The 26,224-nt window shown below is 40.1% G+C and overlaps 1 protein-coding gene across 6 annotated transcripts in view; it reads right to left on the bottom strand.

Moving 5' to 3' along the window:
• TNFAIP8L3 (TNF alpha induced protein 8 like 3) overlaps positions 1–26,224 on the bottom strand; it is a 186,319-nt gene that overhangs the window by 46,316 nt on the left and 113,779 nt on the right. Inside the window, exon 3 of one of the 6 annotated variants that reach the window (XR_012230913.1) lies at positions 15,970–16,454. The exons of the other annotated variants lie outside the window; for them this stretch is intronic. The gene's annotated coding sequence lies outside the window, so the exon portion shown is untranslated. Of the gene's footprint in view, positions 1–15,969; positions 16,455–26,224 lie in introns of those variants that run through there. 6 annotated transcript variants of the gene reach the window in all.

Genomic DNA, 26,224 nt, shown 5'->3' on the forward strand with positions numbered 1-26,224 from the left:
ACTGCGACCAACCGCTTCCGGTAACCATCAATGAGTTTCTTACAATGCTCTGCTGGAATTTTAAACCATTCTTCTTTGGCAAACTGCTCCAGGTCCCTGATATTAGAAGGGTGCCTTCTCCAAACTGCCATTTTTAGATCTCTCCACAGGTGTTCTATGGGATTCAGGTCTGGACTCATTGCTGGCCACCTTAGAAGTCTCCAGTGCTTTCTCTCAAACCATTTTCTAGTGCTTTTTGAAGTGTGTTTTGGGTCACTGTCCTGCTGGAAGACCCATGACCTCTGAGGGAGACCCAGCTTTCTCACACTGGGCCCTACATTATGCTGCAAAATTTGTTGGTAGTCTTCAGACTTCATAATGCAATGCACATGGTCAAGCAGTCCAATGCCAGAGGCAGCAAAGCAACCCCAAAACATCAGGGAACCTCCGCCATGTTTGACTGTAGGGACCGTGTTTTTTTCTTTGCTTCTTTTTTCTCCTGTAAACTATGCTGATGCCTTTTGCCCAAAAAGCTCTACTTTTGTCTCATCTGACCAGAGAACATTCTTCCAAAACGTTTTAGGCTTTTTCAGGTAAGTTTTGGCAAACTCCAGCCTGGCTTTTTTATGTCTCGGGGTAAGAAGTGGGGTCTTCCTGGGTCTCCTACCATACAGTCCCTTTTCATTCAGACGCCGACGGATAGTACGGGTTGACACTGTTGTACCCTCGGACTGCAGGGCAGCTTGAACTTGTTTGGATGTTAGTCGAGGTTCTTTATCCAACATCCGCACAATCTTGCGCTGAAATCTCTTGTCAATTATTCTTTTCCATCCACATCTAGGGAGGTTAGCCACAGTGCCATGGGCTTTAAACTTCTTGATGACACTGCGCACGGTAGACACAGGAACATTCAGGTCTTTGGAGATGGACTTGTAGCCTTGAGATTGCTCATGCTTCCTCACAATTTGGTTTCTCAAGTCCTCAGACAGTTCTTTGGTCTTATTTCTTTTCTCCATGCTCAATGTGGTACACACAAGAACACAGGACAGAGGTTGAGTCAACTTTAATCCATGTCAACCGGCTGCAAGTGTGATTTAGTTATTGCCAACACCTGTTAGGTGCCACAGGTAAGTTACAGGTGCTGTTAATTACACAAATTAGAGAAGCATCACATGATTTTTCGAACAGTGCCAATACTTTTGTCCACCCTCTTTTTTATGTTTAGGTGTGGAATTATAACCAATTTGGCTTTAGGACAATTCTTTTTGTATTTTTTCATTTAAGACAAATTAAATGAAGATAATAATACCAAAGAATTTGTGTTTGCAATCATTTTCAAGAAGAAACTGAGTATTATCTGACAAAATTGCAGGGGTGTCAATACTTTTGGCCACAACTGTATATACACAACGGTAATTAAAGGGACAAAAGTGCATAAGATAATGCAGTACAGATAACATTACATATTAAATTTGAGATTTTAAATTCCATAAACCACAAATCACAAGGGACAAAGAAGTGGTGAAAATAAATATATATATATATATACACTCACTGGCCACTTTATTAGGTACACCATGCTAGTAACGGGTTGGACCCCCTTTTGCCTTCAGAACTGCCTCAATTCTTCGTGGCAGAGATTCAACAAGGTGCTGGAAGCATTCCTCAGAGATTTTGGACCATATTGACATGATGGCATCACACAGTTGGCGCAGATTTGTCGGCTGCACATCCCTGATGCGAATCTCCCGTTCCACCACATCCCAAAGATGCTCTATTGGATTGAGATCTGGTGACTGAGGAGGCCATTTGAGTACAGTGAACTCATTGTCATGTTCAAGAAACCAATCTGAGATGATTCGAGCTTTATGACATGGCGCATTATCCTGCTGAAAGTAGCCATCAGATGCCTGTTCTTAGCTGAGAGGAGTGGTACCCAGTGTGGTCTTCTGCTGCTGTAGCCCATCTGCCTCAAAGTTCGACGCACTGTGCGTTCAGAGATGCTCTTCTGCCTACCTTGGTTGTAACGGGTGGCAATTTGAGTCACTGTTGCCTTTCTATCAGCTCGAACCAGTATGCCCATTCTCCTCTGACCTCTGGCATCAACAAGGCATTTCCGGCCACAGAACTGCCGCTCACTGGATTTTTTTTCTTTTTCGGACCATTCTCTGTAAACCCTAGAGATGGTTGTGCGTGAAAATCCCAGTAGATCAGCAGTTTCTGAAATACTCAGACCAGCCCTTCTGGCACCAACAATCTTGCCACGTTCAAAGGCACTCAAATCACCTTTCTTCCCCATACTGATGCTCGGTTTGAACTGCAGGAGATTGTCTTGACCATGTCTACATGCCTAAATGCACTGAGTTGCCGCCATGTGATTGGCTGATTAGAAATTAAGTCTTAACACACAGTTGGACAGGTGTACCTAATAAAGTGGCCAGTGAGTGTATATATATATATATATATATATATTTAAAAAAAAAAAAAAAAAAAAAAAAATCGCCTATATAGCATGGAACGGGCCAGTTACAGGAAGGGGGTAAAACTCATCTCTTTGTTGAGTCCTTTAGGAGTGAGGGTGTCAAGGGTGACAATCCACCTACACTTCTGCTGTGTAAAATATTGTGGCCAGATTGCCCCTCACATCTCCATTAATTTTGTCGATACCCCTCACCTTCAAGCCACTGGGATCAGATCCGTGATAGCACCAAAAATGTTTTGGCAGCGTTTTTAATGCAGACACATCTGTTGCCTCTCTGGCAGCCAAGATGTCCCGCATGTTTTCACGTGTCCTTACTTTTAATTCTCTGGACGCGAGACCAACATAAATATGGGAGCATGGACAGGTAGCATAATAAACCACAAAAGTGGTATTACATGAGATAAATTCCCAAATTGTATATTCGCTGCTCCCATCAGATGACTTAAAGGTCCCACATCTCAGAATGTTAGGACACACGACACACGAGCTGCAGGGGAAACAGCCTAGTTTGGGTCCACCAACATTGAAAATGGAATTTTTTTGGCCACACAGCGACTCTTCACAAGGTTGTCTCTCAGATTTCTTCCTCTGCATTGTGTCATTAATGGAACAGGAGTCAAGTGTGCTGCCAATATGTTATCAGTGTGCAGAATAGGCCAGTGTCTACATAAGATTTCACGGATCTGATCCTAGTGACAATTGGAGGTGGAAATTAACCTGACCACAGATCTATCATCATGTTTGACTTTCTTGGGTTGCATCAACAAATCCTCTCTCTGTGTCAACTTGGCCATTCCATATCCCGCGCTGATGCACCGACGACTGTAACCACTGGCCTTAAAGCGTTCAGCAAGAATGGCGGACTGTCTCTCGAAGTGAGTCTCCGTAGAGCAAACCCGCCGGTTCCTCAGGAATTGTCCAACTGGGATGGCTTTAATAATGGAATAATTATGTGCTGAGGAGGCATATAACAAAGAATTTATAGATGTTTCTTTATTATATAAATCAGTCTCAATAAAACCATCCTTGGCAATATATAAAGTGATATTAAGAAAATGAATTTTGCTTCAGTGCCATGTATATGTTAATTTCAAATTAAAAAAATTGTTATTAAGTTCCTGCATGAATCTGGATAGGCTGGTTTCATCACCATTCCAAATCATCAAAACATCATCGATGTAACGAAACCAGCCCACCACCGGGTCCGAGGCATGTACTCAGTTACCCTCGAAAATCTGCCTTTCCCAGTAACCTAGGGACAGATTTGATACGATGGAGTACATGTCGCGCCCATTGCAGTACCTTGTGTCTGCAAATAAAATCTGTCCTTGAAAACAAAATAATTATGAGTTAAAATAAGCTCAAGTAAATCCAAAAAAAATCTGAGAGATGACCATCCCAGTTAGTAGTCTCAAGGAAAAAGCGGGCTGCCCTCAGACCATCATCATGTCTGATAGATGTATATAGAGATTCTATATCGATGGTAACCAAAATCATACCCGCCTCGAGAAACAGTCCATCAACCTTTGTAAGTAAGTACAGTATATCCATTGTGTCCCTGACATAGGAGGGGAGTGTTTCCACTAAGGGTTTGCGATAAAAATCAATAAATTTACAGACATTATCATATAACCCTCCTATGCCAGAGACAATCAGTTGACCAGGGGGATTTACAGCATCTTTGTGCACCTTGGGCAGAAGATAGAAGGTGACATTTTTCAGAAATTTCGGTAAAAGTCCATCAAGGACCTTCTTCAGAACAACACCCGACTCGCTACCCAAAGATATATGCAGGAGATGACATACAGGTATATACTATAAACAGGAGGAGATGACTCCCAGATTTACACTTTATACATGAGAATATGACATACAGCAACAATATACCTGTATGTCATCTCCTCCTGTATATAGTATATACCTGTATGTCATCACCAGGTTCCCTCCCATCTGTAGACGGTGAAGACATAGTATCCCCACAGCACAGAACATTTCAGTGTGGCGTCTCCACCCCCTGAGTGTAATACCATTTAGTTAGAAATTTTAAGAAGGACTAATTTAGAGTGGCATTAATTGTAACTGTATAAATAAGTTTAAAGCGAGCCAGGCAGTGTCAGTTTGGCGCTGTTACACCGATTAAATGATTCCTGGTTTGGAGAAATCCATCTTGTGTTTCTTTTTTTAATCTGTTTTAATTTTTAAGTTAATGAGATGCTTTATGCCAGACAAAGAAGCTCCTGACTCTGTGCTCCCCCTGCAGTCTGTGTCAGAGGGTGGTCTGTGTCGGCACGGTAATAAATTGTATTATTTCCAGCTTTACAGAAGGATGATAACACCATAGAAATGATAAGAATAATAGGCCTCAGATACCACAACTGTCTACAAGGAAAACTGTTGCTCATTGCAACCAATCACAGCTCAGCTTTCATCTTTTAATCAGCTTTGGTGAAATGAAAGATGCTTATCATAGAATCGTAGAGTTGGAAGGGACCTCCTGGGCCATCTGGTCCAACCCCCTGCTCAAAGCAGGATTCGCTAAATCATCCCAGTCAGATGTCTGTCCAGCCTCTGTTGATTGGTTGCTATGAAATGGATCTTAGCGTAGGGAGCGTCCTTCATCTTGATTTGTCATTGAAATTGGATCTTGCCTTTGCCTTTGCTTTTGAAGAAGAAGGAAGAACAGAAAGACAGAGAAGACGTCGTCATCGCTATTGGTAACACCCCATTGTTGAAGTCCGAAAGAGCCGTGGAGCCTACCACTCCTTGTACAATGAGCCGCATGAAAACCTTGAGAAGTTTTTCGAGTACACGAGGATGTCGGAACAGAGCTTCAATGACTTGCTGCTACGTGTCTGAGGATCCATCACCAGGCAGGACACACAGTTACGTCGTGCAATTCCTGCTGAGGAATGACTTTTGGTGACCCTGAGGTACGTAATTTTGAAAAGCAAACACGTCATTATTATTGTTATAAAAGCCATGTACTTAATTTTTTTTCCATTTTCTGTTCGGCAGATTCCTGGCTACCAGAGAAACCTTATCATCTCTACATTTTCAATTCCGGATTGGAGTGTCTACGCTTTCTGGGATTGTTGGAGACACCTGCGTGCTTTATGTGATGTTCTGCATGAAGAATTCCTCCCCCAACCCACAACTGAGCTCTGGCTGGAAAATGCTGCAAAACTCAAGGACATTTGTAACTTTCCTAACTAACTGTGGGCTGTGGACGGCAAACACATTTGTATTTTGAAACCTACTGGAAGTGGATCCGAGTATTTCAATTACAAAAAATACTTTTCCATTGTTCTCATGGTGATTGCAGATGCTGACTGTCGATTTGTTGCAGCGGACGTTGGCTCATTTGGATGAGAAAATGACTCACAGACTTTCAAAAACTCAAGTCGGGACTTGTATCACACCAAAAGGATTTACAACTACCGACTGACAAGGGCATGAAGAACTGTAGAGAATGCCTTTGGATTGCTGGTATCTCAATGGCGCATTTTGAGAACAGCCATCAATCTAAAAATTGAGACAATTGTTGAGGTTGTGAAAGCATGTGCTGTTCTGCACAATTACATCCTGGCAAAAAAGCGACCCAACTTAGAACTTGAGGAACCTGTTAGTAGCACATTGCAGGATTACCAAGATCACCCTCTGAGGACAACACTGGAAGTTGCCCAAATGAGGGATAAATTTGCTGCCTACTTTGTTTCGGAAATTGGATGTGTGGCATGGCAAGACAAAATGGTTTAAGCTGCTAAGTTAAATGGCCCTGTAATGTTATGTACCTGTAATGTTTGCTGACTTTAATACGAACACCTTGACTATAACTGTAATAAACACCTTTACTATAACACCCGTTAATACTTCACTCAACAATACACACGTTTAAATAGAGATATAAAGAAACAGGTATTGTGAACCAAAAGAATTTTTATTAACAAAGATAACGAGGAAATTTGACAAATAACAAAAAAGAAAAAAAAGAAAAAGGGCTTTACTTTTGGGATCTGCGGGAGGGAGTTACATTGTGAACCTGGGGGGGTGTTGGGCTGTAAAGATAGGCTAGGAGTGGTTGGGGAAATTGTTACAGGGGAAGTGGCAGTCATTTGGAAGATTTGGTCAGAAACAATGGCAGAGGACTCATTGAGGGAAGAGAACACATTAGGAGTGGAAGTGAAAACAACTTCCTGGACATGTTCAGTCTGAAGTACGTATGCGTTTCAAACGCATGCATACGCATGTCCTTGCATAACAATGCGTTCCCATAGACAGTAATGTGTTTTTTTGACGCACTCATCCGCATGCGCATGCCTGCGCATATTTGACGGATTTTTGACGTCTCAAAAAATGCAACATGTTGCGTTCGCCGCACACAAAACACCACATGCATATGCAAACGCATGTCCCTGCGTACACCATGTTAAAGATATGTATGCCTGACGCATGCAGATCTATGCGGCTCAAACGCTGCGCACAGATACTTAAATGTGAAACCAGCCTAACGGAAGCATGCAGTCTAGATCACGTGAAGTCATTATTGCCCTCTACTCCTCTTTGGTCAGACCTCATCTGGAATACTGTGTCCAGTTTTGGGCACTACATTTTAAAAAAATACATCAAGAAATTGCAGCAAGTTCAGAGAAGAGCGACCAGAATGGTGACCGATCTTCAAACCATGTCCTATGAGGAACGGTTACAGGATTTGGAAATGTTTAGTTTGCAAACAAGAAGAATGAAAGGAGACTTAATAGCTGTCTACAAATATCTCAAGGGCTGTCACTTTGTAGAAGAATCAAATTTATTTTCATTTGCACAAGGAAAGACTAGAAGCAATGGGATGAAACTGAATGGGAAGAGACACAGATTAGATATTAGAAAAACTTTTTGACAGTTAGGGTGATCATGAGTGGAACAGGCTGCCACGAGAGGTGGTGAGTTCTCGTTCCATGGAAGTCTTCAAACAGAGGCTGCACAGACATCTGTCTGGGATGATTTAGTGAATGCTGCTTTGAGCAGGGGGTTAGACCAGATGACACAGGAGGTCCCTTCCAACTCTATCATTCTATGATTCTACATATACACTGTATATATTTTTTTTGCCAAAAATACAAAAGGAAATCTTTAATTTTTAAGCCTTTTAGAGATTATTTAATCTTCAAGTTACTTAACTGTTCACAATAACAGTAATTTTGACCAGGCGGGCCCAAACTTTTACATGCTACTATATGTGGGTGCAAACACAATAGAATATCGAGGATAGTAAGACCTTTAATACAGGCCTGAGGGTGCAGAACAAGATAAAAAACTATACTTTTCACTGCTGATGTTCCCTGATGACCCCCAAACATAATATTACATGAATGCTGCCACCTTCATAGTTTGGTCAGAACGAAAGAACACTGTTTATGTCAGGTAACCAGAAAGGAACTGATGGACACAGCACTGAGATTTCGGTAACAGCACTGGCTCAGAAAGTAAAAAAAGAGATTTTTATTTTATGTGGCCACCTGAGCTTATTAATAAGGGGTTGTCCAGGAGTCAATAATCCCTTTAACATCAATATTTGAAAGCCAAATCAGGAGCAAATCCAAAACCCTTTTTACATTCAGATATTCTGCTCCAGTGATTGGACCCCGATGTAATATAGACTGAGCAGTGGGATTTTTGTCTTTTTATACCAATTTTTAGAATTTAATACAGGTTATGTTTTATTTGGCTATGGTTATGTGATAGATTTGTTATATAGTCATGTAATATGACATCTAAAAGGAGCATTCCGGTTTTTTTCATTCCATATCCAAAATATCCAAGAAGTATCATGTCATTCTCCACAAGGAGAAATGATACTTCTTGGATATCGGTCAGACGCCTCTCTCACAGCCAAAGCAGATCTCACACTGTGCACCGACGAGGGGCAGTACCCCGAAACACAGTGTCTTCAAACTGAGATTCTGGCTTGGCTTTTATCCTAGGTCATGTAACAAGGCTCGTTAAAGGGTCGACATTGACTTTTAGGATTGCTACTTCAAATAGGTGGCACTAGAGTTCTAGTCCTCTTCCTCTCTGAAGAGACAATTTGCATAATTAGCATATCCAAAATAAAAACCATTATATGTATTAGGCATAATAAAAATACATAGTATGGCCCCATATATTTAGCTACACAAAAAAAACCAAAACATACTAGCCTAATCATTAAAGCATTTTTTTATTGCAGCGCTGGAGTGGTATCACTAATGAAAGTTCCCTGCCTATAGTATTATACTTACAAGCTGCCATCTTCATCTGTTATTGGTGTTGCTCAGGTCGATCTCCAGCAGGTTGTGATCTGCCGGATGGCTCCAGTGTTTGCTGGGAGAATCGGAAGTCACAACTCAATGCAAGTCTATGAGAGCCAGAGCAAGGCCAGAATGAGGCCATCATAAACTTACAATGAGAGCTTGTGACCGTTACCTCTGTCTTCCGGTCAGTCAGAAGTTGCAGACACAAGATGAAGGCATGGGACTGGAGCAGTGCTGGGAAGAGCCAAAGACGGCGGCTGGTAAGTATAACACTAAGGTCAGGGAACTTTGTTTAGCACCGCTTCAGCGCTAAAAAAAGAAGCCAGAGTGGTGCTTTAAATGGCGGAAGACATTCAAAGCAAGAAGAGAAGTATAAGGCCATGGTCACACGTTCAGTATTTTACCTCAGTATCTGTAAGTCAAAACCAGGAATGGGTGATAAATACAGAAGTGGTGACGTGTTTCTATTATACTTTTCCTCTGATTGTTCCCCTGGTTTTGGCTTATAAATACTGAGGTAAAACACTGACCAAATACTGAATGTGTGAATGTGGCTTAGCATAGGTAATAAATCCTTCCTGGCATCAATGTTCTGTATACCACAGACTAGTACCAAGCTGCCAGACTATGCCGATACTACACTTTTGGAGAAAATATAAAGAAAAGTGTGATATATTTTATATGGCCATGATTAATTATATATGTAAGAATAGGACACTGTATTAACACATATGGCAGCTATTTCAGGAGGTGATAATCTGGATGTGTATGAGGAGGGCACGTTTCTATCTGGCATCTTCTAATTATATCTTGGTTACTGTTTGAACATGTAAAGCAGATTTCAGTCCCCTAATACCACACAAAGCTTTACATGAAAGCTCACATTAGATGAATCTAGACCACACACAGAGAACGTCACTTCATGATCATCATGAAGGCGCCTGTAATAGGTAATATTAACATGGTCAGGATGCATTGGTTTGATACATATTGTATGTACTGCGACTATTCTGCTGGTTAGTTTTATATATTATTTCTGTGTCTCTATCAGGGAGCTGAGTGAGCGCCATCACTTTTGTAAATCCTATATAATCGCACAAGAAGGAATCCTTCAAGCCTAAGCTGTAATCTCTGATTCCTTATTCGTGTCTCTGGCTACACAAGTTCTCTCCTCCTTTCAATATGTAAGAGCATTTCTTAACTGCCAGGAGTCACTGCAGTAATGTCGATTGCTATCATGCTGGAGCTGCTGCAAAAAAACAATGAATTTGACATATAATACAAAAACAGATAAGTTATACAGAAAACCATGTATATGCATACCCAAGGGCGGATTCTCATCTTAGATTTTTTCCTTATACCCAGGATATCCCATAAAATGTGTCACAGGTGTAAAGCCCAACTCTTGCATCCTCACCTATATCTGGAATGGGGTTCACAGAACCCTTATATGCTTAATGTGATGGCCTCTTCAAACAGGCACAGAAAGACGACCCCTGCCCTTGTGCATCCTTCTCCATTCTATCATATGGGATTTGTATAAGTGTGCTTGGCTATTGCACAAACTGCCAGAGAAATGAATGGAGAAAGTGTGGACCATATCTTTATGCTTTCTTCATCTGGATGATTGCCGAAGCCAGATGACTCTTGTTCTCATGATTGATGTGGGTACCAGAGATGTGACCAACGCCTATCAGACATTTGTGATGTAGCCTGTGGATATATAAGATGTGAGTGAAATGATTCCATGTGATACGAATGTGTCAGATTTTTAGGAATTCACTGGACCTGGCAGAATTGAACAATTTGCAATATAATTTGAGCAAATTGCCTAAGATGGCTGATGCTATTTTACAAATTGCATAAAACTCCATTAGGCAGGGAAGGCTCACATGATCTTGGGGGCTTCCACATAATGCTTTGCAGCTATCACATCACATGTTATATAGCAGCCAATTACAGACTGTACTATAGCTCAGGCAAGAAATGCAACAGTCATTTTGTGGTGAATATGGATAGTGAGAGGATGTCACAGCTTAGCTATAGAGATAATGAATGTGACAGGACAGCAGTGCGGAACGGTTACCCATCTGTTCTCCCTTTTCCATATCGGTTGTAGTCACTTTAACACAGACATGTCAAAGAACTTGAAATGAGTTGGATACAGTCCTAAGAGACCTCATAAATGCATACATATCTTTTTGGAGCCACTGAAGTATACAATTTTGGGTTTAAGAGTATACGAAAGACATAGCTGAACTAGACCGGTCTCAGAAGAGCGACCAAGGTTATCAGGTGAATGAGTTGACTGCAATACCGAGACAGGTTATCAGACTTGGGGTTATTCAGTTTGGAAAAACCAATGTACTGTACAGTAATCAAATATATGAGGGGACAGTACAGAGCTTACTAAGGATCTTTTTACACTTAGCCCTGCAACAGTGACAAGGGGCATCTTCTACTTTTAGAAGAAAGCAGGTTTCTTCATGATCACAGGCACTCAGACAGTGATTATTATACGAGCAGTGAGAATATGGAGCTTTTTTATACATGTTGTAATGGTTGATTGAATAGAAAAAGTACAAGGAGAGACTGGATACTTTTCTTGCAAAAGATTAATATTAAAGTTTATGGATACTTTGATCCATGGAACTAGTCGGTTTTGCCTTAAATGGAATCAAGAAGGACTTTTTCCCCTAATATGGTCCAATTAACATCCGCCTCATGGGGTTTTTGCCTTCCCCAGAATTAACATATAAGGATATAGGTCAAACTTGATTGTCTTAGGTCTACTTTCAATCTTAAAACTATGAAACTATAAATTGATTTGATCTAAATTGAATTTTTAGGAAAATATTTGGTGAAGCTTGCACATCAGAATTTCAAAAGATTGTGTAATCTTTGGTAGATACAGTGGGTTCGGAAAGTATTCAGACCCCTTTAAATGAGTCTTCTTGGGAATGATGCAACAAGTTTTTCACAACTGGATTTGGGGAACCTCTGCCATTCTTCCTTGCAGATCCTCTCCAGTTTCGTCAGGTTGGATGGTGAACGTTGGTGGACAGCCATTTTCAGGTCTCTCTAGAGATGCTCAATTGGGTTTAGGTCAGGGCTCTGGTTGGGCCAGTCAAGAATGGTCACAGAGCTGTTCTGAAGCCACTCATTTGGTATTTTAGCTGTGCGCTTAGGGTTATTGTCTTGTTGGAAGGTGAACCTTCGGCCAAGTCTGAGGTACAGAGCACTCTGGAAGAGGTTTTCATCCAGTATATCTCTGTACTTGGCCGCATTCATGTTTCCTTCAATTGCAATCAGTTGTCCTGTCCCTGCAGCTGAAAAACACCCCCATAGCATGATGCTGCCACCACCATGTTTCACTGTTGGGATTGTATTGGGCAGGTGATGAACAGTGCCTGGTTTTCTCCACATATACCGCTTAGAATTATCACCAAAAAGTTTTAGCTTCGTCTCATCATACCAGAGACTCTTATTTCTCATAGTCTGGGAGTCCTTCATGTTTTTTTTTTTTTTTAGCAAACGCTAAAGACCCGACTGGTGAAGGGTTGCAGTGATAGTCGAGTTTGTGGAACAGTCTCCCATCTCCCTACTGCATCTGTGGAGTTCAGCTACAGTGATCTTGGGGTTCTTCTTTACCTCTCTCACCAAGGCTCTTCTCCCACGATTACTCAGTTTGGCTGGACAGGCAGGTCTAGAAAGACTTCTGATGGTCCCAAACTTCTTCCATTTAAGGATTATGGAGACCACTGTGCTCTTAGGAACCTTGAGTACTGCAGAAATTCTTTTGTAACCTTGGCTTGATCTGTGCCTTGTCACAATTCTGTATCTGAGCTCCTTTGCCAGTTCCTTTGACCTCATGATTCTCATTTGGTCTGACATGCACCTTGAGCTGTGCGGTCATATATAGACAGGTGTGTGCCTTTACAAATCAAGCCCTATCAGTTTAATTAAACACAGCTGGACTCCAATGAAGGAGTAGAACCATCTCAAGGAGGATCACAAGGAAATGGACAGCATGTGACTTAAATATGAGTGCCTGAGCAAACGGTCTGGATACTTATGACCATGTGATATTTCAGGGTTTGTTTTTTTTTTTTTAATATATTTGCAAAAATTTCTACACTTGTTCTTTTTTCAGTCAAGATAGGTTGCCGAGTGTACATTAATAAGAAAAAAAATGAACTTTTTTGAAATTACCAAATAGCTGCAATGAAACAAAGAGTGAAAAATTTAAAAGGGGTCTGAATACTTTCCAAACCCACTGTATGCCAGAGATGTCTGACCTAGAAATATAGGTTTAAACTGTACAGACATATATTTGTTACTCCTGAAAATGTATAGTCTTACCAGACTGAACATTTGAAACTGGTGATCGCTAGTGTCCTCTCAATAATCCTGTCACTACATTGGGACATTGGAGTCATCATTGTGGAAACATTTATATGCTGGAATACCAGCTAAACATGTAATGGTCATAACATCATTCCAGAGACAGAAAGATGGACTGAAGCTTTGTTCTCCAAGGTAAGCAAACATCCCGCTCATAATAACTGTCACAGGCACCATGCATGCGCCTAGATGTCAATTATAGAAAGATATTGCTAAACAGCGCTCTGTTACATTTTAATTGCCAGCTTGAATTTGGATAGAACATATGCTGTGTCCACTGGCGGTTAATCTGCATACTGCAAGACAGTGTCTGTACAGGGAATACAAAAAGTTATAGAGATACCTTTGAAAGAAAATCACATTAATTATCTATCTAATGGAGTTACACACTTTAACACTTAAAAGAATAAATTCCAATAATGTGTTACGTTAAAGAATAAAAACATTCTTGGCCACAGTTAGAAAGGAAATGATCGGCTAGTCTAATCTGCTTTATCTATCAGAATCTATATTCTAGTCATCATTCTAAAACCATGCCAGGGGAAAAATACAGATAAGAGATGTGGATGACATCCTCCTAAACCACTGCACATTGCACTTCGTCAGTCTGCAGGGACCCAAGATCTGACAACCGCTAGTTAACCATCAGATGGTGCACAGGACCTTAGTGGGGGGCCTAGGTTTTTAACGCATGTAGATATATTGTCCAGATATCTAATTATGACCATGTAGCATATATTCTGTTCCTAAACATCTCATTAATATGAAGTTCCACTTTTATGCGAAAGCGCAACATTACATTTTGCAAAATAATTGTAATGATTTAGAACAAATTGTTACACTTCACAGCAATCATCTTTCCAAGCTGCCAGTTCTTTACAATATGTGGTATACGGTTTACATAATTGTAAAACTGGTTACGCAACTCCTTCCATTTAATAAAGATGAAAATAGTACAGTGAAAACTTTTGAAAACTAGGAAGAGAATGAAAAATATTTAATATGCAGTACTGTAATGACTTGCCTTCTCAGATCTTACAATAACCTCAATCCTATACTAATGTTACTCCTTCATCAAGACTGCCTTACAATTGACACACACACATACAATATATATATATATATATATATATATATATATATATATATACACACACACACACACACACACACACACACACACACACACTACCCACACCTATTAGGCAGGGCCGAACATACAAACTCATGGGGCCCCAGAGTAGAAGTACTAATTAGACCCACCCAACCAAAAAAAATATTTGGTGGGGTCCCAGAAGAGCATATCTAAAAAATTTGCAGCCTTTACGAAGTAATTTTCCTCCTACTGAAGCCCAGGATTCCCCTTTCAGTACACCCATAAAATATGAGGCTCTTTAAACACTGTATGATACTCGCACAGTGAATTCCTCCACAGTACCTCCCACACGCCAGTATTATGATCCTTCCATACTCCACCTCAACATTCCTGGTAAAGTATGCTGACCCCAATAAAGTCTCCATAGTCCTCCATACAGTATAGTGCCCTCCCCATTGTCACATTATACTCCTCATATCCTCCATATAGTATAATGCACTCCTCAGTCATCCATAGCCCATACAGTAAAATTTGCTCCCCATAGTCCTCCATACAAAATAACACACTCCCCATAGTCAGTTATATAGTATAATGCACTCCCCACAGCCCTCCATATAGTATAATGCACTCACTATAGTCCATACAGTATAATGCACTCCCCATAGTCCTCTATACAGTATTATGGCTACCACAATTTACTCAATGATTAAAAAAACAAAAAAAAAAAATACTCGCCTCTCCTGGAGATGCCAAGTAGAGACGTCAGGCGCAGAGGGGGAATTATGGGAGAGGAAGCGCTGATACATTTAAGCTTGCAATGATGGAAGTAGGGGCACCCTGTCCCAGAGCTGGCATCGGGCTCACCCTTGCTCACGGGCCCCATAGCAGCCACGTGGCCTGCTGCCATTGGTGATACTCCACTGCTATTAGGGTATGTGCATACAATAAGTACTTGTAGCAGCAGTTTCTCCACCATTTATGCATCATTTGGCAGGAAAGACGCTGTGTGAAATAGATGAATTTGCCACTTTTTTACATGCGTTTTTGTTACATTAGTATGAGCGAAATCTGCTGCAAATCTTACAAGGAGAAACACAAGCACTGTGAGCATAAGACTTCACGATTCTCATTCACTTTGTTGGCACTAGGAAATCCTTCAGGTTTTGTGTCAAATCTGTGCAGAAAAAAAAGAGGGACAATATGAGACTAAACTGCAATGTGTGCAAAGACCCTTACCCGAAGATTTAAAATGATAAATGTATCTCAGAGAATGTTTCTTCAACTCCTGAGTCAGGATGGAACGCTACCCAACTCTATCCAATATGTGAAACACAAACCACTTCTTTTGCTGAGATTGATACCAGTTTACAACTGTCCGTGCAGATGATTTTTCTGCTAGTCTCATGCTATAAGCTTTTGTGTATTTTATCTTACTAACCAACACTATTTGGATAGTGTAAAAAAACGCAGAAAACCGAGGCACACTGTATATATTTCCAGCAAAGAGCAAACAGATGAGCGGCATACTAGGGCACACAAATCACCACATTACCAGACGGAGCTATTTATCTGAAGTATTGCAGTATATATTTCAGATATATTTCAGTAAAAAAATGGAGGTGCTTGCATGAAAAAACATGAATATTTCAATGAGAAGCGAAAAAAGAAGAAATATGCAGCACTCACCGATATAGCTGAAAAACTGTGCGTCTTTATTTCACATAAATTCCATCAATAGATATGTGGACATGCAGGACGTTAGAGGAATGCTAGGGGAGGGAGGTGCCAGACAACGGCCGTTTCGAGATTACTCGATTCTACGGGTCCAGGTGAGGGGATTAGCTTAAGATCATTCCCTTTATAGGACGACAGACCTTACTAATTAACATACATAACGAGTTGTGAAACATTTACAAAAAAATTATACAATATACAGAGTGCAAGATACTAGTAAAGAATAAATCTTTCCATAACGATTTACAAGATAATCTATATTTTTACAATATCATAGGAAGATTATAATCTAAATAATTTTACATACAATTTTTTTTATATAACATTTTATATAAAAATACTGATAGATCGATCCGGTCATTTAGTCCCAAAGGACCTTGTGCGTTCGCTTTCAGGATCCATTTTGCTTCTTGTTGCAATAAAGCTTTGTCATGGTTGCCTCCTTGAGGTGAAAAATTGACCTTTTCAATCCCTGCAAAACGCAAACTTTCTGGGTTAGCTTTATGCACATCTTGAATATGCTTGATTAATCGCAGTGAGCCCTTTCCTGATGTAATAGATCTATAGTGTTCACCAAAACGTATCGTAAGTGGTCTTATAGTTTTTCCAATATAAAAATAACCGCATGGACAAAAAAAATAATATAAACCACGAATTTAGTTTGACAAGAAATGTAGTTTTGTACCTTATGTTCAATAGAGCCAAAATGTATAGAATTCCCTGTCAGATGAAGATGACAGTATTTGCAGTGACCACATTTATAATTTCCTTTTTTTGATAAATCTCGTAGCCAATTTTTTTTTGAGGGGGACGAAGTCTATGATGTACTAATAAATCACCTATATTATGTGCCCTTTTGTATGCAAATTGTGGAACTAATTTACCATCTGTGTGTAAGGTTTTTTCTGCATCAATGAGAAGCCAGTGTTTTCTCACTGCTGCCTGTATTGCTCTATCCATTGCACTATGTTTGAAACAAAAATTAAATTTTTTTGTAGGTTTGACTACACTATTTAATTTTTTAGTCCTTTCCTTTAATAAATCCATTTGAGAATTTTTTTTTACCCTTTCATGTGCTTCATTTAATAAAGTCATAGGGTATCCCCTTTGCAAAAAAACGTTGTTTCAGCTCAGAAATTTGTTCATTAAAAATGGTTTCATCATTATTCAATTTTCTTACTCTTAGGATTTGACTATATGGAAGTCCCTTTTTAGTATGTAATGGATGAGCGCTCTTATAATGTAAGTAATTATTTGTTGCGGTTTCTTTTCTAAACACTTCTGTTTTTAAAGAGCCATTTTTTACTTTAAATTTGACATCAAGAAAATCTATTGTGTTTCCACGAAATGAAAATGTGAAGCGCATGTTGTCACTGTTCACATTGTTCAGGTATTTTACAAAATCTGCAAATTCTTCCTGAAAACCCCCCCAGATAATAAAAATATCATCCGCAAAGCGAAAATATGCTTGTAAATATTTTAAGTGTGGATTTAGGGCTGTTTTTATATAAAACTCTTCAAATCGTGCTAGAAATAAATTTGCATGAACACAAGAGACTGGCGTGCCCACCCTTTGTATATACCACTTATCCAGAAATTTGAAGGCATTATATGTGTATATTTGTAGCAGAACAGCTGTCATATTGGCAGCTGCTACTTCTGTATGACTGATTGGTATAATAATACCGGTGAGTGGAATTATCCACCTGATTTGAGTTTTGCTGCTTTTCCTGTCACTAGAAGACACTGGAAACTTTCATAGACTCAATGACAATAACCGGTGAGTCATTTTGCTTGGTGGCTCTCATACGAGTCAGTTCGCTTATCTATGGCTCTGAACTTCACGTCTCTGTTTATTCATCAGTCAATGAGTAAACGGAGGTTTTAGAAGAACACTACAGAGGGGACGGCAGTGCAGAAATTGCTTTAACTAGAAGAGGTGCTCCAGGAAGCAAACACAGAACTAATAGCAATGTGACCATTGAGTTGTTAAATATACCCGTTCTTGCTAGCGTCTCGGTGGGGTTAACCTTCCCAACACAACTCATTGTGTCTGTGGGGAAATGTCTGCATGAATTAGTGTGATTTCTGCATGTCCACCAATCTAGGACTAGGAACACAGCCAAGAGGGCACTTGGGTGTTGTGTTTGCTTCCACACGACAGTCTGAGGTCCAGTTTTCAATCTGCCATCTGCATTCACTGACATTTAATACAGTTTTCATAGCATAAGAATAAGTAACGGAGCTTGAAAACAAAATCTAAGCTAACAAAAGTAATATTATAGTGGGGTTCAGTCGATGTCATCCTATTGCTGATGTAGAATACATAGCTAGACATTTGCCTATTGCAAAAACAAAGCTTAAAAAGCATTAAAAGACATAGCGCTGCCTATTCTGATGTGTATCGTGTGTGACAACGAGGGCAGCTCCACTAGTGACATAGAGACTTCAGCTGCCCAAAAATATAGGTCAGCAGTAACTGGGAGGCCATGAATAGCAAATACTACAACTTTAGTGAAGCCTATCCAAGGTATGGCTGTTTTCCACATAATTCTGTCCGTGCCTTTATAGGAACCAGCCTTCCATGTATCGTGAAGTCATTTTTATCTAATACAGATCATAAACAAATATTCCTAACTGGTGGAAGATTTTATCATAATACACGCTTCTATTGTCCCTTTACTTGTGGATACATAAGGGAGTTCTATGTGTTCGTCCATCTTCTTATCCACCTGAGCTTATTCTACTTTTTTACTTCTTGTTGTACTAGGAAGGCATCTCATCTAATACAATTCACAAATTAATAAGCCAATGAGTAGATTTATAAAATTCTATTTTTTCCCTTATTTAGCAGAAATCTAAAGAAAGCTGTGAGTGTCTGAGCACCATATATTAGGATTACTAATTTATTGATTAATTATGCACTACTTACATAGCACTTTACATACATTGTCATCACTGTCCCCTTTGGGGCTCACAATCTAGATTCCCTATCAGTATTTCTTTAGAGTGTGAGTAGAAACCAGAGAACCTAGAAGAAACCCCACAAATATGCAAATTTCTTGCATAATCCAATATTTACAACAGTATGCCATAGAACTGATCAGAGAGGGGCTCTCACTTATCCATTCACAGTGGCCACAGCACCAGGAAAGATGGGACAGTATGTCATAATGTCTAAGAACAGATAACCCATTTAAGTGCAGAGGGATTTTCAATAAAGCTCTTCCTACTGGGTCATACCATGCATAGCGGCTGACCATGCACCCTCAATGGGTCTTCTCCTCACCTGTTGCCACAATTTCAGCAGTATCCTCATCCTCAGGAACCGAATTGTGGATCACGGAGCCTCCACTGGAGTCTAAAGCTCAGCATGCTGTAAGTGCAATGTCACTACATCATGCCTGCATTGTAGAGTGTGATTCCTCACATTGCACAAACCAAAGCAGAGCACCAGGGGAACGAGAGTAGGTAAGGTAAATGTTTTTCAAATGTCAATATTTGTGATGAGGTGCGCTGTGGGAGTCATCATACTGTGTATAGAGAGCTGTGAGGGCCATCATGCTGTGTTATAGGAAGATGCGAGAGCCCTCATACTGAATGGGCTACTGTGAGGTCCATCAAAATGGTGCACTTTAGGAGTTATCATAAACAGTGGGGACTATGGTGGCATCATACTGAGTGGGGACCATCAAACTGTGTGGGGGTCATGATACTATGTGTGGAAGGAACTTTGGGGATATCATATGGGCATCATGCTGTGGAGATATATTGTATTGGGGGCACTGTGTGGGTTTTATACTATGCTGGAGGCACTATAGAGTCATCATACTATGTGTGTATGGGGGGCTATTGAGCGAAATAGTATGGGTGCAACTCACTGTGTGTATATCATACTCTGTGTGGGAGAATTTTTGGGACCATAATTTTTGCCAGAGCTGTAGAAGAGACCACCACATCAATACCCTGTCATGGGCAGCCCATTCTCCAGACCTGAACCCCATTGAAAACCTCTGGATTGTAATCAAGAGGATGATGGATAGTTACATGCCATCAAACAATGAACTGCTAACATTTTTGTGCCAGAAGCAGTTCCACACTGGTGGCAAGTACGCCAAGACGCATGAAAGCTGTTTTTAACCCCTTAACGACCGCCGATACGCCTTTTAACGGTGGTAGTTAAGGGTACTTAAACCACAGCGGCGCTGTGAAAAGTGTATAGCGCCCCTAGAGTCAGATATTCTTCAGGGTCTCGGCTGCCGGGGGTAGCAGAGACCCCAGAGAACATGATTCGGGTTGGTTTTTACTGACCCGGGGTTGCGATCACCGTTATTAACCGTATAACGGCAACCGCAAATAAAAGGTCCGATGTGCCATTTAATTTCTCTCTCCTCTGATGTGATCACACAGAGGAGAGAGAAATAGGGTCCCTGATCCCCCCTCCCAGTGTCCCTCTGTCTCTAGGCCTCCCCCCATGGTGTCTTCTTACGTTTAGAAAATGGTGGGCGCATGCACCCGCCGAGATCTGCCGGCCGGCACCCGGCAACAATAGGAAGATTTTTCCTATTGGTTCATTTTGGTCACTGTGATAGACTATCACAGTAATCAAAATAAAAAATATAGTAAATAAATCCCCCTTTATTACCCCCTTAGTTAGGGAAAAATAATGAAATAAAGAAAATATATTTATTTTCATTTTCCCATTAGGGTTAGAGTTAGGCTAATGTGAGTTGGGCTAAAGTTAGGGTCAGGATTAGGGTTAAGGATTTGGGTTGGGACTAGAGATAGGGGTGTGTTGGGGTTAGGTTTGTGGTTAGGGTTGGGATTAGGGTTAGGAGTGTGTTGGGGTTAGGGTTGGGGTTAGAATTGAGGGGTTTCCACTGTTTAGGCACATCAGGGGATCTCCAAACGTGACATGTCGCCACAATTGATTCCAGCCAATTTTGTGTTCAAAAAGTCAAACGGTGCTCCCTCCCTTTCGAGGCCCATGTGCCCCAACAGTGGTTTACCCCAACATATGGGGCATCAATGTACTCAGGACAAATTTCACAACTTTGGGGGTCTAATTTCTCCTGTTACCCTTGGGAAAATTTCAGGCTAAAAAAGAAAATCAATTTTGTGGAAAAAAAATGACTTTTACTTTCACGGGTTTGCATTATAAACTTCTGTGAAGCAGTTAAGGATTCAAAGTGCTCACCACACATCTAGATAAGCTCCTTAGGGGGTCTAGTTTCCAAAATGGAGTCACATGTGGGGAGTTTCTACTGTTTAGGCACATCAAGGGCTCTTCAAACGCAACATGATGCCCACAGACCATTCCATCAAAGTCTGCATTCCAAAATGTCACTTGTTATGATTGGGTCACCGAGGAGGAGAGAAATACAAAGCAAGCCACAGAAAACCAGAGAGGTTGGTAACTAAGCGGATTGCAGACCCCTGATCCTATCCACACAATTAGCAGTAGCCATGGAGCATGCCTACGATGATCCTAGACGCCTCGGCACAGTCGGAGAACTAACTAAGCCTAAAACAAGCAAGGGGAAATCTAAACTGCCCCAGAGCAGACCCCAAAGGAATAGGTAGCCCCCAAACATATATTGTCAGTGGGACCAGATGAAAACACAAACGCAGGCAGGAAAATAGACTGAGCAAACGATGGGGCCCACACTGTCTAGATAGGACAGGAAAGGAAAGACACTGTCTGCAATCACGCAAAAAACCCTGCAAAAAAGTCCAACATGTCTGATAGAAAAATACTAAAGTCGCACGACTTCGCCCACTATAAATCAGCACTCTGGTATATTCTGAAAGCAGAGCAAAAAGAGGCCAATCTAATAAGGGACAAAAACAAACTGGCACAAGCCGTAACATATGGTGATTCAGCACAGCCCCAGCCAGAGCTGGCTGACCCACACAAAACTGAAATAGACAAAACCAGATCAAATGTGAACAATAGCAAAAGAACACTTAGCTGAACATGCAGAGACTGAGCTGGAAACTAAGACCTCAGGAGGCAGGAAAAATCACCAGCAGGGATAGAGGGAGTCGGCTGCCTTAAATCCAGTCTGAAACCCCAGATCTCCAATCGTCCGCCTCATTATCAGGTGGCAAGCCTCTGTTAATCAGATCAGCTCCAGTAACCACCAGAGGGAGCCCAGAAAGGGAACTCGCAACCCCTCTGTCAATATGACCAGCTCCACTACTTTCAGTAGTAACCAGAGGTAGGCCAGAAAGCGAATTCACAACAGTCACTACTTCCCTTTCGAACCCCGACGTGTGCCCAAACAGTGGTTCCCCCCACATATGGGGTACCAGGGTACTCATGACAAATTGGACAACTTTTGGGGTCCGATTTCTCCTGTTACCCTTGTCAAAATAAAAATTTGGGGGCGAAAAATCATTTTTGTGGAAAAATATTAATTTTTATTTTCACAGCTCTACATTATAAACTTCTGTGAAGCACTTGGGGGTTCAAAGTGCTCACCACACATCTAGATAAGTTCCTTAAGGAGTCTAGTTTCCAAAATGGTGTCACTTTTGGGGGGTTTCCACTGTTTAGGCACATCAGGGGCTTTCCAAATGCAACATGGTGCCCGATCTCAATGTCAGCCAATTCTATATTGAAAAAGTCAAACGGCGCTTCTTCCCTTCCGAGCTCTGCCGTGCACCCAAACAGTGGTTTACCCCCACATATGGGGTATCGGCGTATTCAGAAGAAATTGCACAACACATTTTGCGGTTCATTTTCTCTTTTTACACTTGTGAAAATAAAAAAAATTGGTTCTGAATTAAAATGTTTGTAAAAAAGTTAAATGTTAATTTTTTCCTTCTACATTGCTTCAGTCCCTGTGAAGCACATAAAGGGTTAATAAACTTCTTGAATGTGGTTTTGAGCACCTTGCGGGGTGCAGTTTTTAGAATGGTGTCACTTTTGGGTATTTTCTGTGATATTGACCCCTGAAAGTGACTTCAAATGTGATGTGGTCCCTAAAAAAATGTTTTTGTAAATTTTGTTGTAAAAATGAGATATCGCTGGTCAACTTTTAACTCTTATAACATCCTAAAAAAAAAATTGTTTCCAAATTTGTACTGATATAAAGTAGACATGTAGAATTTTTATTTATTATTAACTATTTTGTGTGTCATATCTCTCTGATTTAGGGCATAAAAATTAAAAGTTTGAAAATTGCAAAATTCTAAAATTTTTTGCCATATTTCCGGTTTTTCATAAATAAACGCAAGTCATATCGAAGTAATTTTACCACTAACATGAAGTACAATATGTAACGAAAAAAAGAACCTCAGAATCAGCGGGATCCGGTAAAGCGTTCCAGAGTTATAGTCTCAAAGTGACAGTGGTCAGAATTGTAAAAACTGGCCTGGTCATTAAGCTGCAAATTGGCTCCGTCACTAAGGGGTTAAAAGTCATGGTTATTCCACAAAATATTGATTTATGAACTCTTCCTAAGTTAAAACATTAGTATTGTTCTCTCTAAATGATTATGAACTTGTTTACTTTGCATTATTTGAGGTCTGAAAGCGCTGTTACCCAGACTTTCTGTTAGCAACCTCAACTAAATCACACTTTATATCACAAAGTGGACTGAGATTTGAATCTGCCAAAGAGTAAGGCTGAGCTATTGGGAGATTCCAATGTTGTAGCCTGGAACCTAGGAGCTATGTTCAGATTTCTTTGACCTGCAACCATGATAAAGATCTCGTCCAATATTTCTTCTCGGAGGGTGATGTTGTGGCATGCAATAACCTCAACAGTTTAATTGAAGCTCTGAGGATAAGTCATAATCCAGATGTATGGAGGCTTTTCATCGATTCATTCAAAACAAGCCTAAAAGATGTCTTACTGCATAATGGCAATGCGCTACCTTCAATTCCAGATGGTTATGCAGTCTACATGAAAGAAATCTATGACAACATGAAACAGCTGTTGTGGTGCCTGACCTATGACCAATATTTGTGGCCCCTCTGTGGTGACTTAAAGGTAGTTGCCATCTTACTTGGTCTGCAGGGTAGATAAAGGAAGTACTGCTGCTTTCCGAGTGAGTGGGATAGTCCTGCAATAGAATATCACTGCAATAAAAGACTAGCCTCTCCAATATTCACTTCAGCCAGGGAGTAAAACTGTCCTGCATCCAGCACTTGTTGACCCACATAAGATTGTTTTAGTACGATTGCATATCAAGTTGGGCCTAATGAAGTACTTTGTAAAAGCAATGGATAAAAATGCAAAAGTGTTCAAATATCTTATTGATAAATTTCCAAGATTGACTGAAACAAAGATGTGAAGCAAGGATAAAGGAAGTAGTCTTTATTGTACCTGAGATTCACTTTCTTCAAGATGAGTTTTTGTCGCAGGGCAAGGAAAAGGCTTCATGGGTAGAATCTGCATTAGTGACAAATCATTTTGTGGAAAACTCAATAGCATATAACTATGAAGAGATGGTGTAAACTCTCCGCAAAATATATAATGATCTTGGCTGTAACATGTCCTTAAGGATTAATTTCTTACATTCGCATCTAGACTTTTTCCCACCAAATTGCGGAGCAGTGAGAGACGAGCACGGTGAGTGATTTCAGCGATATCTTGTGGCTATGGAGAAAAGATATCAAGGAAAATGGAATCCATCAATACTTGGAGATTACTGTTAGACAATTGTAGTAAGAGATGATCCGATGCAGGAGTACAAGGGACAAGCAAAAGTTGTCACTGAATGAGGACTAGGTAGGGCAATTTCTGTAACTGTTTGTAATTAGAGTGTTTACAGATGTTTTAGTTATTTGAATTGCTGCTAAGTTTCCTCTAAATATTAGAAAATTAGCATAACAATATATTCTACATCTTTATATTTGCAAAAATAATATTTCAAAGTATTGAAACTTTCATGCATTAATTATATGTAGCAGTAAAATGAGAACTCTTTAATATCATAGATGCAAGAACCAACTAAACATTTTCATTGCCAGATCTCAATTCAGGAGGTCAAAATCATAAAGAAATGACTCATTTCATAACTGAACCAGGAAACTTTTGAAAACATGTAGAACAGTATTATCTATCTAATCGAGTTGCAAACCTTAACGTTTAAAAGAATAAGTTCCAATAATCTGTAGTACATTAAAACCCAAGACCATAATTGGCCACAGATAGAAAGAAAATGATTGGGCAGTCTAATCTTTTAGACAAATAGATATAGAACTACTTTAACCTAGTGCTAGATTTATAGCAACATTACTAAGAACTACTCTATTATGTCCTCCATGCTGCTTTTGAACATACAGCTCTGGCAAAAATTAAGCGACCACTTCCAAATGTTCAGTTTGTCTGATTTTTCTCTTTATAGGTATATTTTTGAGTAAAATGTAAATTGTAATTGTTCTTTTAGTGCATCTTGTCATGTTTGCCACCAGTCTTTCACACTGCTTCTGGTGCAAAAAATTAAGTTCTTCTTTGTTTGATGGCATGTAACTATCCATCATCCTCTTGATTATATTCCAGAGGTTTTCAATGGGGTTCAGGTCTGGAGAATGGGCTGCGCATGACAGGGTTTTGATGTGGTGGTCTCTTAATTTTTGCCAGACCTGTATGTTACGAAGACAGCGGAACAGGAATCGCTCATTTGTGTGTGAAGTATATTGAAGACACCAGAGCAGCTAGTCTCCACCACTAGCTCAGAGACAACTGTAATTTACAAATATGCCTGCAGAATGTGAGACTTGGGAAAAATGCAGGTTACAAGCCTTATACTTGCCAGAACTATTTTATAACTAACTTTTTCTGAATAATCACCTAAAATTCCAGGCATGTTCTAAAACTGTCTGCTAAATTCAACTCTCAAGAATGGTGATAGCCATGCATGAATGTAGGTAATACTGACCTGAAGGATGTGCGGACTTAGATATCTTTATAACAACTTACGTGTGCAATTCTATACATTTCTCCGTCAAAAGAAGCCAATTAGTATAGTAAGTATATTGTAAATGATTTTCCAACTGGGAATATTAACACTTAATAAATCTAACCTATTAAGCCAACATGTCTCCTTAAACTCCTGGTTTTTGACAAGTACGGTACATCAATTTCTCATGGGAATCAGAATAATGCATCTCTACCACAAACTGTAAATAATGATGGTCAGAAAGCAAATGAGCCTTATAAATGAGCTTTGGCAGAAACACTTGTGACTTGTATAAAAAATGCCTTGTGACTGACAGAAACAAATAAAA

This window comes from Dendrobates tinctorius, unplaced genomic scaffold (assembly GCF_039654945.1).
Source record: "Dendrobates tinctorius isolate UK_male_01 unplaced genomic scaffold, ASM3965494v1 ptg000022l, whole genome shotgun sequence".
In the NCBI taxonomy this organism is placed as follows: Eukaryota; Metazoa; Chordata; class Amphibia; order Anura; family Dendrobatidae; genus Dendrobates; species Dendrobates tinctorius.